This window comes from Pteronotus mesoamericanus, unplaced genomic scaffold (assembly GCF_021234165.1).
Source record: "Pteronotus mesoamericanus isolate MK-2021 breed Mesoamerican mustached bat unplaced genomic scaffold, CSHL_Meso_final scaffold_54, whole genome shotgun sequence".
Classification (NCBI taxonomy): Eukaryota; Metazoa; Chordata; class Mammalia; order Chiroptera; family Mormoopidae; genus Pteronotus; species Pteronotus mesoamericanus.
Window position 1 is genome coordinate 59,339,420 of NW_026555321.1, and position 13,376 is coordinate 59,352,795.

Sequence of the window (13,376 nt, forward strand, 5' to 3'; positions counted from 1 at the left end):
CTCTGCCTCCACTGAGATGTGGAGATGGGCTTTGATATATGAGTAGCCCATCTTCCAGATTGCTGGCATCTAAATAAAATCACTTTCCTTTATATCAGCACCTGCCTCTCAAGTATTGGCTTTTGTAGTGGCAAGCAGCTGGACTTGTTTTTGGTTACAATAACATATTTGAAAGCTTTGAGAAATACATTTTTGTATTTTATTAATTTTCTTTATTTAAAAATAACATTTGTGCTCTGTGGCCCTGCCCCAAGTGAAGGTTTAGTACTAAGAAAAGATAGTAAATTTTGTACCTTTCCCATTTTTGTTTGTTGTACTCTGTTATGCTGACAGGTTCTTTAATGTACTGGTATATCCGTCACATCACTCAGCAGAGTATCTTGTCCAAAAATAAAGGAATGAACTGATAAATGAATAAATGCTATGATTATCACAAAGACAGGGTCCTTCTGTTTTTACGGTAAGAACCATAGGCATGGGTGAGTCTAAATGCTGGAGAGCAGACCATTTTGTCCTTCTTGGGTTTCTATACTCAGTATGAATAATCCCTGGGGCCTGGTTCATCACGACCTTTTCTGTTAAACTCATAGCATATAATTAGGGCATAGACTAAATACATAGCCACTAAATTACCTTATGTGCTGTACATCTAATAGTTGTGCATACAGTAAGCCAGCCAGAATTAACTGATCTTTCCCTTTCAAATCTATTTAATTTAATGTATTCTCTTGCAAACATGAAGACCCTTTCTCATCTTAAAGAATTGAGTTAAAATGAACAAACATAAGACACCAGCACCTGTATTTTTGGAAGGCCCTTGTGTCTCATTGAGGTGTCTCATTGATTGTCACTTTATCCACTCACAATTCTGACTTTGCCAAGGTTCCTGAGGCAAAGAGGCTTTCTTCTCAATTTACAGCCTTTAATGCCTTTCTGTGGCTGGTGCAGGTGGGCTTTAATCTGAAGAGGGCCATTTTTCACCTCATGCCACAACTAAGTGTTAAACAGAGGCAGGGCCTGTAGCCAGGTGAAACCCATACCTGACATATAAACATGCACATGTGAAAGAGCTCATATCGAGATCAGTTCACTTTTATATGTCCCATGTGTACAGGTTTAGTTAGGGTTAGTACAGGGGCATAAGCAAGCTGGATAAGAGTGGAAAATGTAATAAAATTAATTTTCCCTCATTTGTTAAAAAGAACCCATTCTGAAGCAATTTCAAAATATTTCTTAAACCCTACTTTCAAGGAGTTGACAGATGGTGTGTTATAAAACAAATTATTAAAAAAAAATTTCATGGAATTAAAATATAATACAGTTTGCTTTGCAATTCACAACATTTTATTTTGGAATTAACTTTATCAGTTTTCAGACTGAATTCACATGAAACTCTAATATAGTTTTGTTTTGGGCAAGTGGGTATATTTGTGGGCAGCTCTGTATATGAATGTGCATCAGTTCAGTGTTGTCAGGAATCACAGAAAATGAAGGCTAAATTGTCAATGATTTCAGTTTAGTCAGGAATGATCATTAGGTACAATGTTAGTAGAACAAGTGACATTAGGTAAATGGGCTTTATTGAGCAGCTTCCACATAATGCAGAAACCTATAGCCTCAATCAGCGAAAAGCTGCATGGCCAGTACTAGGTCCAGCCCATTGTATTAGGCTGTGATATAACTTTTACACATCCCTTACATACTATGATATTTTGATAGGAATATGTTAAAAATTCAAATCCTAACAACTGAACTCTCTCCTAACAGGCATAAACAATATATACTATTAGCAGAGAGAAATTCATTGTTTAGATTAGATTGGTATCATATACAAACTCTCTCTCTCTCTCATATAAAATCACAATTGTCAAAAAGCTATTAAAGTATTCAAAGCAAGGTTTTGAATTCATAGAAAGCAAAGTACCTGAATGAAATCTTAGAGAAAGAGGGCTAGAGATTACAGTTTAATATGGTTGATGGTTAATATACCAAATTTTTGCAGCAATTTGAAGAAGCAACTTGTTCACTGAGAAAATTAATTTTATGACCCAAACATAGCAAAGTAATACCTGAGTGGCACTGAACTTCTTAATGCTTTGTCATTGCTCTTATAACAAGTAAATATTTTGCCCAACTTTGTGTCTTAATGGTGCACGCTGTGTATGAAATTCCCATGTTTCTGTAAACCTTGGTATCTTCCTCACAATAAGTCAGATAGAAGGCGTTGTAAAATGTTAAAGTCACCAGGAATTTAAAATCTAATATCACCTTTAAAAAAATAACTGTTAATAACCACTGATCAGAGCATTGCTCATGTCCCCTCCCTTTCAAACTTTATTGGAAACACACCTGTGAGTCAGACAGAGGAGTTTCAAAAGGATGGCCACTCCTCTGGTGAAGTGCTTTGAAAACATCATTGAACACAGTGTCATTGTTTTCCACAATAATCCTCTTGGATTTGTTTACCATACTTCCTGTAAACTTGGATTTTGAAGACAATTCACTAAATCACCAGAGCTGTCTACTTTCTCTTTCTAACATATTTTCTTCCCTAATTCAGCCAATTTTTCCTGACAACTTTTGAGTTTCTCACCGTATTTTGCAATAGATAAATCTTCACTTTTAGATATTTTATTTTTGTCATTCTACTAGTCAGATTTAAATGAGCTTTTTTCCTCTTTATATACTATTTTGACATTCTTTGAAACCTGCTTTTTCTAGTGTGTATAAATTTTAAAATGGTTTATCTCATTGTTCTTGACTTTTTGTTCTATAATTATATAATAATTTGACACAAAACCAATTTTTTTATGTCAACATATAGTTCTCCCTTACCTGGTCCATCTTAAAATGGGACCATACTTGGATCCTTAAGTTTTCTATTTTGTCTTCTAGTGTCTCAGTCAGAATTGAGTAATCCAAATCCTTCTATCCTTTTCCTATTTAGACTCTAATAAAAGTATCACTATAATGATTCTGTCTTTTTCCTTCTCCTCACTTTCCTAATGTGTATGGAGAATTTTCTGTGTGCCAAAGCCTTCATGTGGATTATCTAATAATGTCCTTACCCAGAGACACTGCTGCTCTTAGTCCTATTCTGTATAGCAGATAATCCAGGATTCCCACATGAAGGTCATGTCGCTGGAAGGAGGTGGGCATGCTGGTGACATGATCCATTGCTGCAGCGTTTAATTGGTGAGAAAAACATGAGTTCTGCTTTCAAAGTTGGTAATATAGGTTGAAAAAAACTAACAATAAGAGAGGGAATATGGTGGAGGAGTGAGTGGAAGTCACACTGACCTCCACCCAGGACAAAACAGGAATTGCAACTAAATTATGGAGAAATCACCTGGAAAACAATGGAACAATAGTAAGAGAGGGGCCTTGGAGCCTTGGACAGACAGTGGAATAGGCTTTCACACAACCTAATGGGAGAGAAGTGCAGTGGAGGCTCAAGAGGGTGGGCTGGGCACCCACGGATGCCAGCACCAGAAGGATATTGAAATGGCCAGTTGATATGCCTAAGAAGAACAGGGTCTGAATCACAAGCAGGGACCTCTAGCCTACAGCATCAGAACCCAAAAAAACACACAGACACAAGACAGCTGCGAAAAGCATAGTGGTGCTCTCTGCCAGAGACAAGCGGCTGGAGATGCAGAGACATTTAAAGGGCTAACACAAAAATTTGCAGTGGCAGCCACCTTCAATTATCTCTGGGAAGAGGCAGGGGCAGAGTGGGCTGGAACCCCCTGAGGATGGATTGGTAAGGAAAACTTTGGGCAGAGAACTCAGACAGTGGTCAGTGGGGCCACTGTGATGACTCCCCTTCTACTCTGCAGCTTCCATCTTGCTCAGGCATAAAGGACAAAATAGCCCTGCCCTCAGGACACTCTGCCCCAGCCAGGAGTTTCACTAAGGCCTGAATGCTGAGTGCAGAGCAGCCGGCACAGATAGTAGATGCCTGGCTAAAAGGGACACAGAGCTGCCAAAGATGCTTGAAGAAAGACTAGAGACAGAGGTGTTGGGGAGAGAACTGAGACAATAGCTGCAGGGGCTCCTGGTGCTGACTGCTCCCCGACTCCACAGCTTCCATCTTGCTCAGGCAGACCACTCCCCTGAGTGGCAGCAGCCTATAAGGACACCATAGCACCACCCTCAGGAGGCACTGCCCCACCCTGTGGTGCCTAAGCCTGATGGCTGAGAGCAGAGTGACTAGATTAATAATTGCAGGAGACAGAAACAGATAAGAGATTCTTGGAAGTCTCAGATGGCCGAAGGTCACACCAGGTAAACATCTGACATCATCAGAGGCACACCTAGATAAAAAAAAAACAAACAAAAAACAAAACCAAAAACACATATACTACCATAGAAGTTCACACCACAGAGTCAGGCAGTCAAGACAGATCAATTTAACAAGCAGAAAAAAAAGAAGAGTCTCATAAATAATGGGAGGGAAAAGAAACACCCCCCAATAAGGGTAAAGGAGGAAACCCCGCAGAGAGAGCTAAATGAAATTGAGGCAAGTAAATTTTCAGATACTGAATTCAAAACAATGGTTCTAAGGAAGCTCAATGAGCTCAGTGAGCTCAAAGGGAACTATGAGAAACTACAGGTAAACTATCAGGAACTTACTGTAAACTATATCAACATGAAAAAGGACATAGAAACTATCAATAAGAGACAAGAAAATGAGAAATACAATTTCTGAATTGAAGAACACAGTAGAAGGAATCAAAAGAAGACTAGATGAAGCAGAGAATCAAATCAGCAAGCTGGAGGACAAGGTAGAAAAAAAGCTCCCAGAAAGTGGAAGAAACTGAAAAAACACTAAAAAAGAATGAAGAGGCATTTAGGGAAATGCAGGAAACCTGAAACATAATAACATCCATAAAATAGACACCAGAAGGAGAAGATGAGGAGCAAGGGATAGAGAACCACTTTGAAAAAGTAATGATGGAAAACTTGACTAATTGGAGGAGAAAAAGAGTGTCACAAGTCCAGGAAGCACAGAGGGTACTATTCAAGAGAAACCCAATGAGGACCACTCCAAGACACATCATCACTACAATGGCGAATATCAAAGACAAACAGAGAATCCTAAAGGAAACAAGGGAGAAAAAATAGTAAGATACAAGGGAGCCCCAATACAGCTAGCAGCTGACTTCTCAACAGAAACATTACAAGCCAAGGGAATGGCAAGACATATTCCAAGTAATGAAAAGCAAAGACCTACAACCAAAACTGCTCTACCCAGCAAGGTTCTCAATTAAAATGGAAGGTGAAATAAGGAGTTTCCCAGACCAAAGAGACTAAAATAATACATCTCCATCAAACCAGCAATACAAGATATGCTAAAGGAACTGGTTTAAGAAGATGAAGAAAAAGAGTGAGAAAGAGAAGAACACAGAAAGAAAGGGAAAATTAATAAGTTTCTATCAATAACAACTCTGAATGTAAATGTGTTAAATGCCCAAGTCAAAAGACACGGATAGCTGAATGGATAAAACAAACAAACAAAAAAACCAAAACAAACAAAAAACAAAACATGACCAACACATATGGTGCCTACAAGAGACCCAGTTCAGAACAAAGGACCTACACAGACTGAAAGTGAAGGGATGGAAAAAAATATTACAAGCAAATGGACAGGGGAAAAAAAAGCAGGGGTAGCAATACTTATATAGACAAAATAGATTTCAAAACAAAGGCCATAAAAAGAAACTCAGAAGGACACTTTATAATACTCAAAGGAAGAATCCATCAAGAAGACATAAATGTTATAAACATATATGCACCCAACATAGGATCATCTAAATATATAGGAAAAATATTGGAGAACTGCAAAAAAGATATAGAAAGCAACACATTGATAGTAGGGGATTTTAATATCCCACTATAAAAAATAGATAGATCTCCCTGACAAAACATCAACAAGGATATTGCAGAACTGAATGACGCATTATATCAAATGGACTTAACTGACATATGTAGAAACTTTCATCCCAAAGAACCAAAATACACATTATTTTCAAATGCACATGGATCATTTTCAAGATAGACCACATGATAGGACACAATATAAGCCTCAACAAATTCAGGAAGATTGAAATACTAACAAGCATTTTCACGGACCACAAAGCCTTGAAAGTGGAAACCAATCTGAAGGAAAAACCCCCAAACTTTCAAGCTCATGGAGACTGAATAGCACTCTATTATAAACAATGAATGGGTTAATAATGAGATAAGAGAAGAAATCAAAAAGTTTCTGGAAACAAATGAAAATGAACAAACAACAGTCCAAAACCTATGGGACACAGCAAAGGTGGTCCTGAGAGGGAAGTTCATAGTAAAACAGGTCTATCTAAAAAAAAAAAAGAAATATTTCAAATAAATGACCTAACCCTACAACATCAAAGACTGGAGAAACAACAACAAACAAAGCCCAGAGCAAGTAGAAGGAAGGAAATAATCAAGATCAGAGCAGAAGTGAATGACGTAGAGATTAAAAGAACAATTAAATAGATCCAAATATCCAGGAGCTTGTTCTTCTAAAAGATAAACAAAATCGACAAGCCTTTAAGCAGACTCATCAAGAAAAAAGGTGGTACCTGGATGGAACTGGAGAGCATCATGCTAAGCGAAATAAGCCAGGGGGCGAAAGACAAATACCATATGATCTCACCTATAAGCGGAACCTAACCAACAATGCAAAGAAGCAAGGAAAATACGACCAGCAACACTGAAAGGAAAAGAAATCAACAGAGACAAGAGGGAAGGGGGGGCAGGGAAAGGGAAGGGAAGGGGAAAGTCAAGGAACATATAGCAAGGACTCATGGACAAAACCAAAGGGGAAGAGCTGAGGGAGGGAAGGTGGGAGGGGGCAAGGGAAAGAGGTGGGGGGAAGGCAGAGACAAATGTATTTAAAAAGTAAATAAATTAATTAAAAAAAATGTTTATGTCTCCTTGATGGATTCTTTCCTTGAGTATTATAAAGTATCCCTCTGGGTCTCCTCTAATGGCCTCTGTTTTGAAATCTATTTTGTCTGATATAAGTATTGCTACCTCTGCATTTTTTTCCCTGCCCATTTTCTTGAATATTTTTTCTACCCCTTTTATTTCAATCTGTATAGGTCCTTTGTTATTAAGTGGGTCTCTTGTATGCAGCATATGTGTAGGTCTTTTTTACTTATCCATTCAGCTATCCTATGTCTTTTGATTGGGGCATTTAGTCCATTTACATTCAGAGTTGTTATTGATAGAAACTTATTTTTCCACTTTGTACCGTGTTTTTCTCTTTCTCACTCTTCATCTTCTTAAACCAGTCCCTTTAGCATATCTTGTATTGCTGGTTTGGTGTAGATGTATTATTTTAGTCTCCTTTTGTCTGGGAAACTCCTTATTTCACCTTTCATTTTAATTGAGAGCCTTGCTGGGTAGAGCAGTCTTGGTTGTAGGTCTTTGCTTTTCATTACTTGCAATATTTCTTGCCATTCCTTCTGGCTTGTAATATTTCTGTTGAGAAGACAGCTGCTAGCAGTATCTGGTCTCCCTTGTATGTTACTACCTGTTTTTCCTTTGCTTCCTTTAGGATTCTCTGTTTGTCTTTGATATTCGCCATTGTAGTGATGATGTGTCTTGGAGTGGGCCTCATTGGGTTCCTCTTGCATGGGGCCATGTGTGCTTCCTGGACTTGTGAGACTTTTTCTCTTCTTAAATTGGGGATATTTTCCATCATTACTTTTTCAAACAGGTTCTCTATCCCTTGCTCATCTTCTCCTTCTGGTATCCGTATTATATGGATATTATTGCATTTCAGGTTGTCCTGCATTTCCCTAAATGCCTCTTCATTCTTTTTTAGTCTTTTTTTTCCATTTCTTGCTCTTTCTGGGAGCTTTTTTCTACCTTGTTTTCCAGCTCACTGATTCTGTCCTCAGCTTCATCTAGCCTGCTTTTGATTCCTTCTACTGTGCCCTTCAATTCAGAGATGGTATTCTTCATTTCCTCTTGTGTCTTCTTGATACTTTCTATGTCCTTCTCTAGGTTGATATAGTTTGTTGTAAGATCCTGATGGTTTCTCTGCAGTTTCTCATAGTTCTCTTTGAGCTCACTCAAAGACGTCATTGAGCTTCCTTAGAGCCATTGTTTTGAATTCCATATGTGATCGTTTATTTGCGTCTATTTCATTTAGCTCTCTTTATGGGGATTCCCTTTTTCCCCTCAATTGGGGGGTTGTTTCTTTTCCTTCCCATTATCTGTGAGAGCCTTCTCTTTTTTGCTTCTGCTTCAATTGATCAGCCTTGATTTCCTGACTTTGTGGATTAAACTTCTATGGTAGTAGGCGGGTCTTTTTATTTATTTACTTAGTTATTTTTTCCTTTCTTTTGATTTTGGGTCTGCCTCTGATGATGTCAGTTGTTTACCCTGTCTGACCTTAGGCTGTCTGTTTGAGCCTTTCAGGAATCTACTGTCTGTGTCTGTCTCCTGCAATTTTTAATGAAGTCACTCTGTCCTCAGCTGTCAGGTTTAGGACCACAGTGGGGGGGCAGTGCCTCCATAGGGCAAGCCTATGGTGTCCTTACAGGCTGATGCCATTCAGAAAAGTGGCGTGCCTGAGCAAGATGGAGACCTTGGAATTTGGAAGGAGGTAGCATCAGGAATTCCCCCGGCTAATCTCTTAGTTCTCTTCCCAATGCCTCCAACTCCATTCTCTCCTCAAGATTCTCTATGCATCTCTGTGTCCCTTTTAGCTTGGGGTCCACTATCTGCAGGCAGCTCTGCACTCAGCACTAAGGCCTGCGTGCAACTCCTGTCCAGGCCGGACTGTCCTGAGGGCAGTGCTATTATTTCCTTTTCCATTTTTTTGGGGTGTGGCCTGCCTGCACAAAATGGAGACTGTGGAATGGGGAAGAGGTCAGTATCCGGAAGCCCCCTGCTACTCCCCCAGTTTTTCCCCAACACCTCCATCTCCAGTCTCTCATCATGAGTTTCTAGGTTGCTCTGTGTTCCCTTTGGCCAGGGATGTACTATCTCTACCAGCTGCACAGCACTCAGCACCCAAGCCCACATGCAAGTCCTGGGTGGAGTAAGGCAGGAATTGTTTGCTTTCCTGCTGCTGCCTCTTTGGAGGCGTGGCCTGCCTGAGCAAAATGGGGACTGCAGAATGGAGAAGGAGTCAGCTCCGGGAATCCCCGGCTACTCTGTTCTCTCCCCACTGTCTCTGTCTCCAGTCTCCTTTAAGGATGTCTGTAGGCAGCCCTGTGTCCCCTTTGGCTAGGGATATACTATCTCTGCCTGTCGCACCACACTCATCACCTAGGCCCACGCGCAAGTACTGGGAGGAGTAAGCTTATTTATTTTTTTAAATGTCAAATTAAATTATAAAATATTAAAAGAATTAAAACGATTATAAAGTCTCAGAAATTAAGTGAACGTGACACCAACACAGAAAAAATGAAGCAGATCAATGAAATATAATGAGAATTGCAGAGACAAAGGTATTTATCTGTCTAACAATGTAATATATGATTAGATTGATATTTCAAATCAATGGCTAAAATAAAGCTTATTCAACAAATAAGGTACATGCACCACTATTGAAATAAAACAAATATAGAACCCTATTTCACACATTATACAAGAAATATTCACGTGAGTTAAAAATCAGTATATAAAATCTAAGGAGCTTTAGGAGAAAATACAAAATAATATTTTTCTTACCGTGAAGGAAAATATTCAAACCCAAAAGCTATAAAGTAAAATATTGACAATATGATTATATTAAATAAGAGTGTAGAGTAATATACATATAAAAAACTGAAATGACAACTAATAGAATAGAAAACTATTTGCAACACATCTAAAAAAAGGTTAATTTTTTTTTTAGAGAAAAAATTCTAGAAATATTTAATCAAAAAAAGGGATAAATAATATCAAAAAGTCATTTAAAGATTTTTAGAAATAATAGATATAGGCAAGAAATATACAAAAATAGGTTTAGTTTCAACAAATAATAAATGAATAATTAAAATAATGCATCATCATTACAATTAGATTAATGCATATTAAAAAATATTGGTAATATCAAGTATTGGCAACTGTGAAAGAATTTGGTATTCATAGACTCTTTTTCTTCACTTTCTTAAAACAGTACCTTTAGCATATTTTGCAGTGCTTGTTTGGTGGAGGTGTATGCTTTTAGCCTTCTTTTGTCATGGAAACTTCTTATTTCACCTTACATTTTAATTGAGAGCCTTGCTGGGTAGAGCAGTCTTGGTTGTAGGTCTCTGCTTTTCATTCCTTGGAATATTTCTTGCTTGTGGCTTGCAGTGTTTCTGCTGAGAAGTCAGCTGCTATGTATGAGGGCTCCCTTATATGTTACTACCTCTTTCTTCCTTGCTTGCTTTGGGATTCTCTGTTTGTCTCTGATATTTGCCATTTTAATGATGATGTGTCTTGGAGTGGGCCTCATTGGGTTCCTCTTGAATGGGACCCTCTGTGCTTCCTGGACTTGTGTGACTTTTTCTCTCCTCCAATTCAGGAAGCTTTCCCTCATGACTTTTTCAAACAAGTTCTCTATCCCTTCTTCATCTTCTTCTCCTTCTTGTATCCCTATTATATGGATATTACTATTTTCAGGTTTTCCTGCAGTTCCCTAAATGCCTCTTCATTATTTTGAGTCTTTTTTTCCATTTCTTGCTCTTTCTGGAAGCTTTTTTCTACCTTGTCATCTAGCTCACTGATTCTGTCCTCAGCTTCATCTAGCATGCTTTTGATTCCTTCTACTATGTTGTTCAATGCAGAGACGGTATTCTTCATTTCCCCTTGTGTATTTTTTTTTCCAAGCATTTCTTTCTTTCTTTCTTTATTTTTAAATACATTGGTCTCTGCCTCCCCCCCACCACTTTCCCTTGCCCCCTCCCTCCTTCCCTCCTTCAGCTCTTCCCCTTTGGTTTTGTCCATGAGTCCTTGCTATATGTTCCTTGACTTTCCCCTTCCCTTCCCTTTCCCTGCCCAACCCTTCCTCCTTTCCTCTTGTCTCTGTTGATTTCTTTTCCTTTCAGTGTTGCTGGTCATATTTTCCTTGCATCTTCGAATTGTTGGTTAGGTTCTGCTTATAGGTGAGATCATATGGTATTTGTCTTTCGCCCCCTGGCTTATTTCGCTTAGCATAATGCTCTCCAGTTCCATCCATGCTGTCGCAAAGTTTAGTAGTTCTTTTTTCCTTTCTGCTGCGTAGTATTTCATTGTGTATATGTACCATAATTTTTTGATCCAATCATCCACTGATGGGCATTTAGGTTGCTTCTAACACTTGGCTATTGTAAATTGTGCTGCTATGAACACAGCAAAGGCAGTCTTGAGAGGGAAGTTCATAGCAATCCCCTTGTGTCTTATTGATAGTTTCTATGTCCTTTTCCAGGTTGTTATAGTTTGCAGTAAGTTCCTCATAGTTTTCCTGTAGTTTTTTGTAATTCTCTCTGCACTCAATGAACTTGTTGAGCTTCCTTAGAACTGTTGTTTAAAATTCAATATCTGATAGTTTACTTGCCCTATTTCATTTAGTTCTCTTTGTGGGGATCCCTCCTTTTCCTTTGAGTAGGGAGTATTTTTTTGTCTTCCTGTTATTTTTGAGACTTCTTTTATGCTTCTGCTTCTTAAGTTGATCTGTCTTGATTTACTGACTTTGTGATGTGAACTTCTATGATAGGAGTCTGCTGTTTTTACATTTTGGATCTGCCTCTGATGATGTCAGATGTCATCCCTGTCTGACCTTAGGCAGTCTGTTTGAGACTTTTAGTATCTACTGTTTGTGGCTGTCTCCTTCAGCTTTTAATATAGTCACTGTGCACTCACTAGGCCACCTTAGACAGCTCAGGGCAGCGCAGAGTCCCTTCTGTAGGCAGGGTTATTGGTTCCTCACTTGCTTCAGCCATATGGGGGAGGAGTTGGCATTGGTATCCCACTGGGTACTCTTCCTTCTCTCCGCAAAGTCTCCATCCCCAGTCTCTCCTGAAGTGTCTCCAGACCTCTCTGCACCCACTTAGCCACGGATTTACTGTCTGTGGCTGCCACTCTGCACTCAGAAGGCGGCTTGGACAGTAGAGGGTGGAGTGAAATCTACTTGGGGACAGCGCTATGGGTCCTCTGACATTGGTGCCGCTCAGGAAGAGTGGTGTCTGTCTGAGCAAGATGGCTGCTGCCGCATGGGGGATGATTCAGCACCAGGATCCAGCCAGCTCCTGTCTTGGTTCTCTCCCCAAAGCCTCCCTCCTCCATCATTCCTCAGCTGTATGTAGCCCATTCTGTGCCTACCTTTGCCAGAGACCAGAATAACTGCAAATAAAAATTTTGCATTCGCCATTTTAAAGGCTCTTTGCATCTCCAGCTGCCTGTTTCTGGCAGAGAGTGACCCTCCTGCTTTTCGCAGTTGGTTGTTTTCTGTGTACTTTTTGGGCTCTGGTGCTGTAGGCTGGAGATCCCTGCTTCTCATTTAGACCCTGCTCCTCTTAGGTGGATCCAACTGGAAATTTCAATATTCTCCTGGTGCTGTCACCTGTGGGCACTCCCCACCCACTGCCTTCTCCAGTTTGTAATTCACTCCTTACTAGTTAGATTTTGCTAAAGCTGATTTTTCTGTCTCTAAGGTTAAAAGGCTCCTCTCTCATTATTGTTCAGTTGTTTGTTGCAGGTGATTTCTGCACAATTTAGTTGTTATTCCAGGTTGGTTGTGGGTGGATGTCCGTGTGACTTCCACTCACTCCTCCGCCATCTTGATTCCCTGTATCATAGCTTTTGAAGGAGAAACAGAGCATGTTTTAAAGAATTTACTTCTACGCCTGATTTCCCCTGGGAACTACCAGATCCAGTACAGGAGTATTTCCAGTATTGTTTTGAGCCTGAGCCAGGTGGGGGGAGGGAGCCACCAAGAAAGAAGGAGACTTGTCCTTTCAGAGAGAATGAGGACCCCAGACATGTCCAAGCCAAGCTGAGGGGTGTGGGCCTTTTTGCCCTTTCTCCATGTTCCCTAAGTCCTTGACCTGCTGCCCATACTGGCTGTGTCTGGCTTAGGTTCTTCCTCCTCTTGAGGAATCTTACCTGTCATTAACTACCAAGCATCACAGGGCCAAGCAAGGTTCTGCGAGGAAGGCAGGGGCTGCACCCCTGCCAGGGGGACAGGTTTGTCTCCTCAGTGGCCTGTTTTCCCAAGGCCTCCATTATTATTTCCAGCCTTGGTGCCCTCTTGGCTGTTGCCTTGGTCACAGTTCCTGAAACCAGACAGGGTGTTTCACAACAGCGTTGGAATTAGCTAATAAAACTAAATTTTTGTGAGAAAATTTTCAAATTTAATATTTAATCTTAAATAGTCAATAATT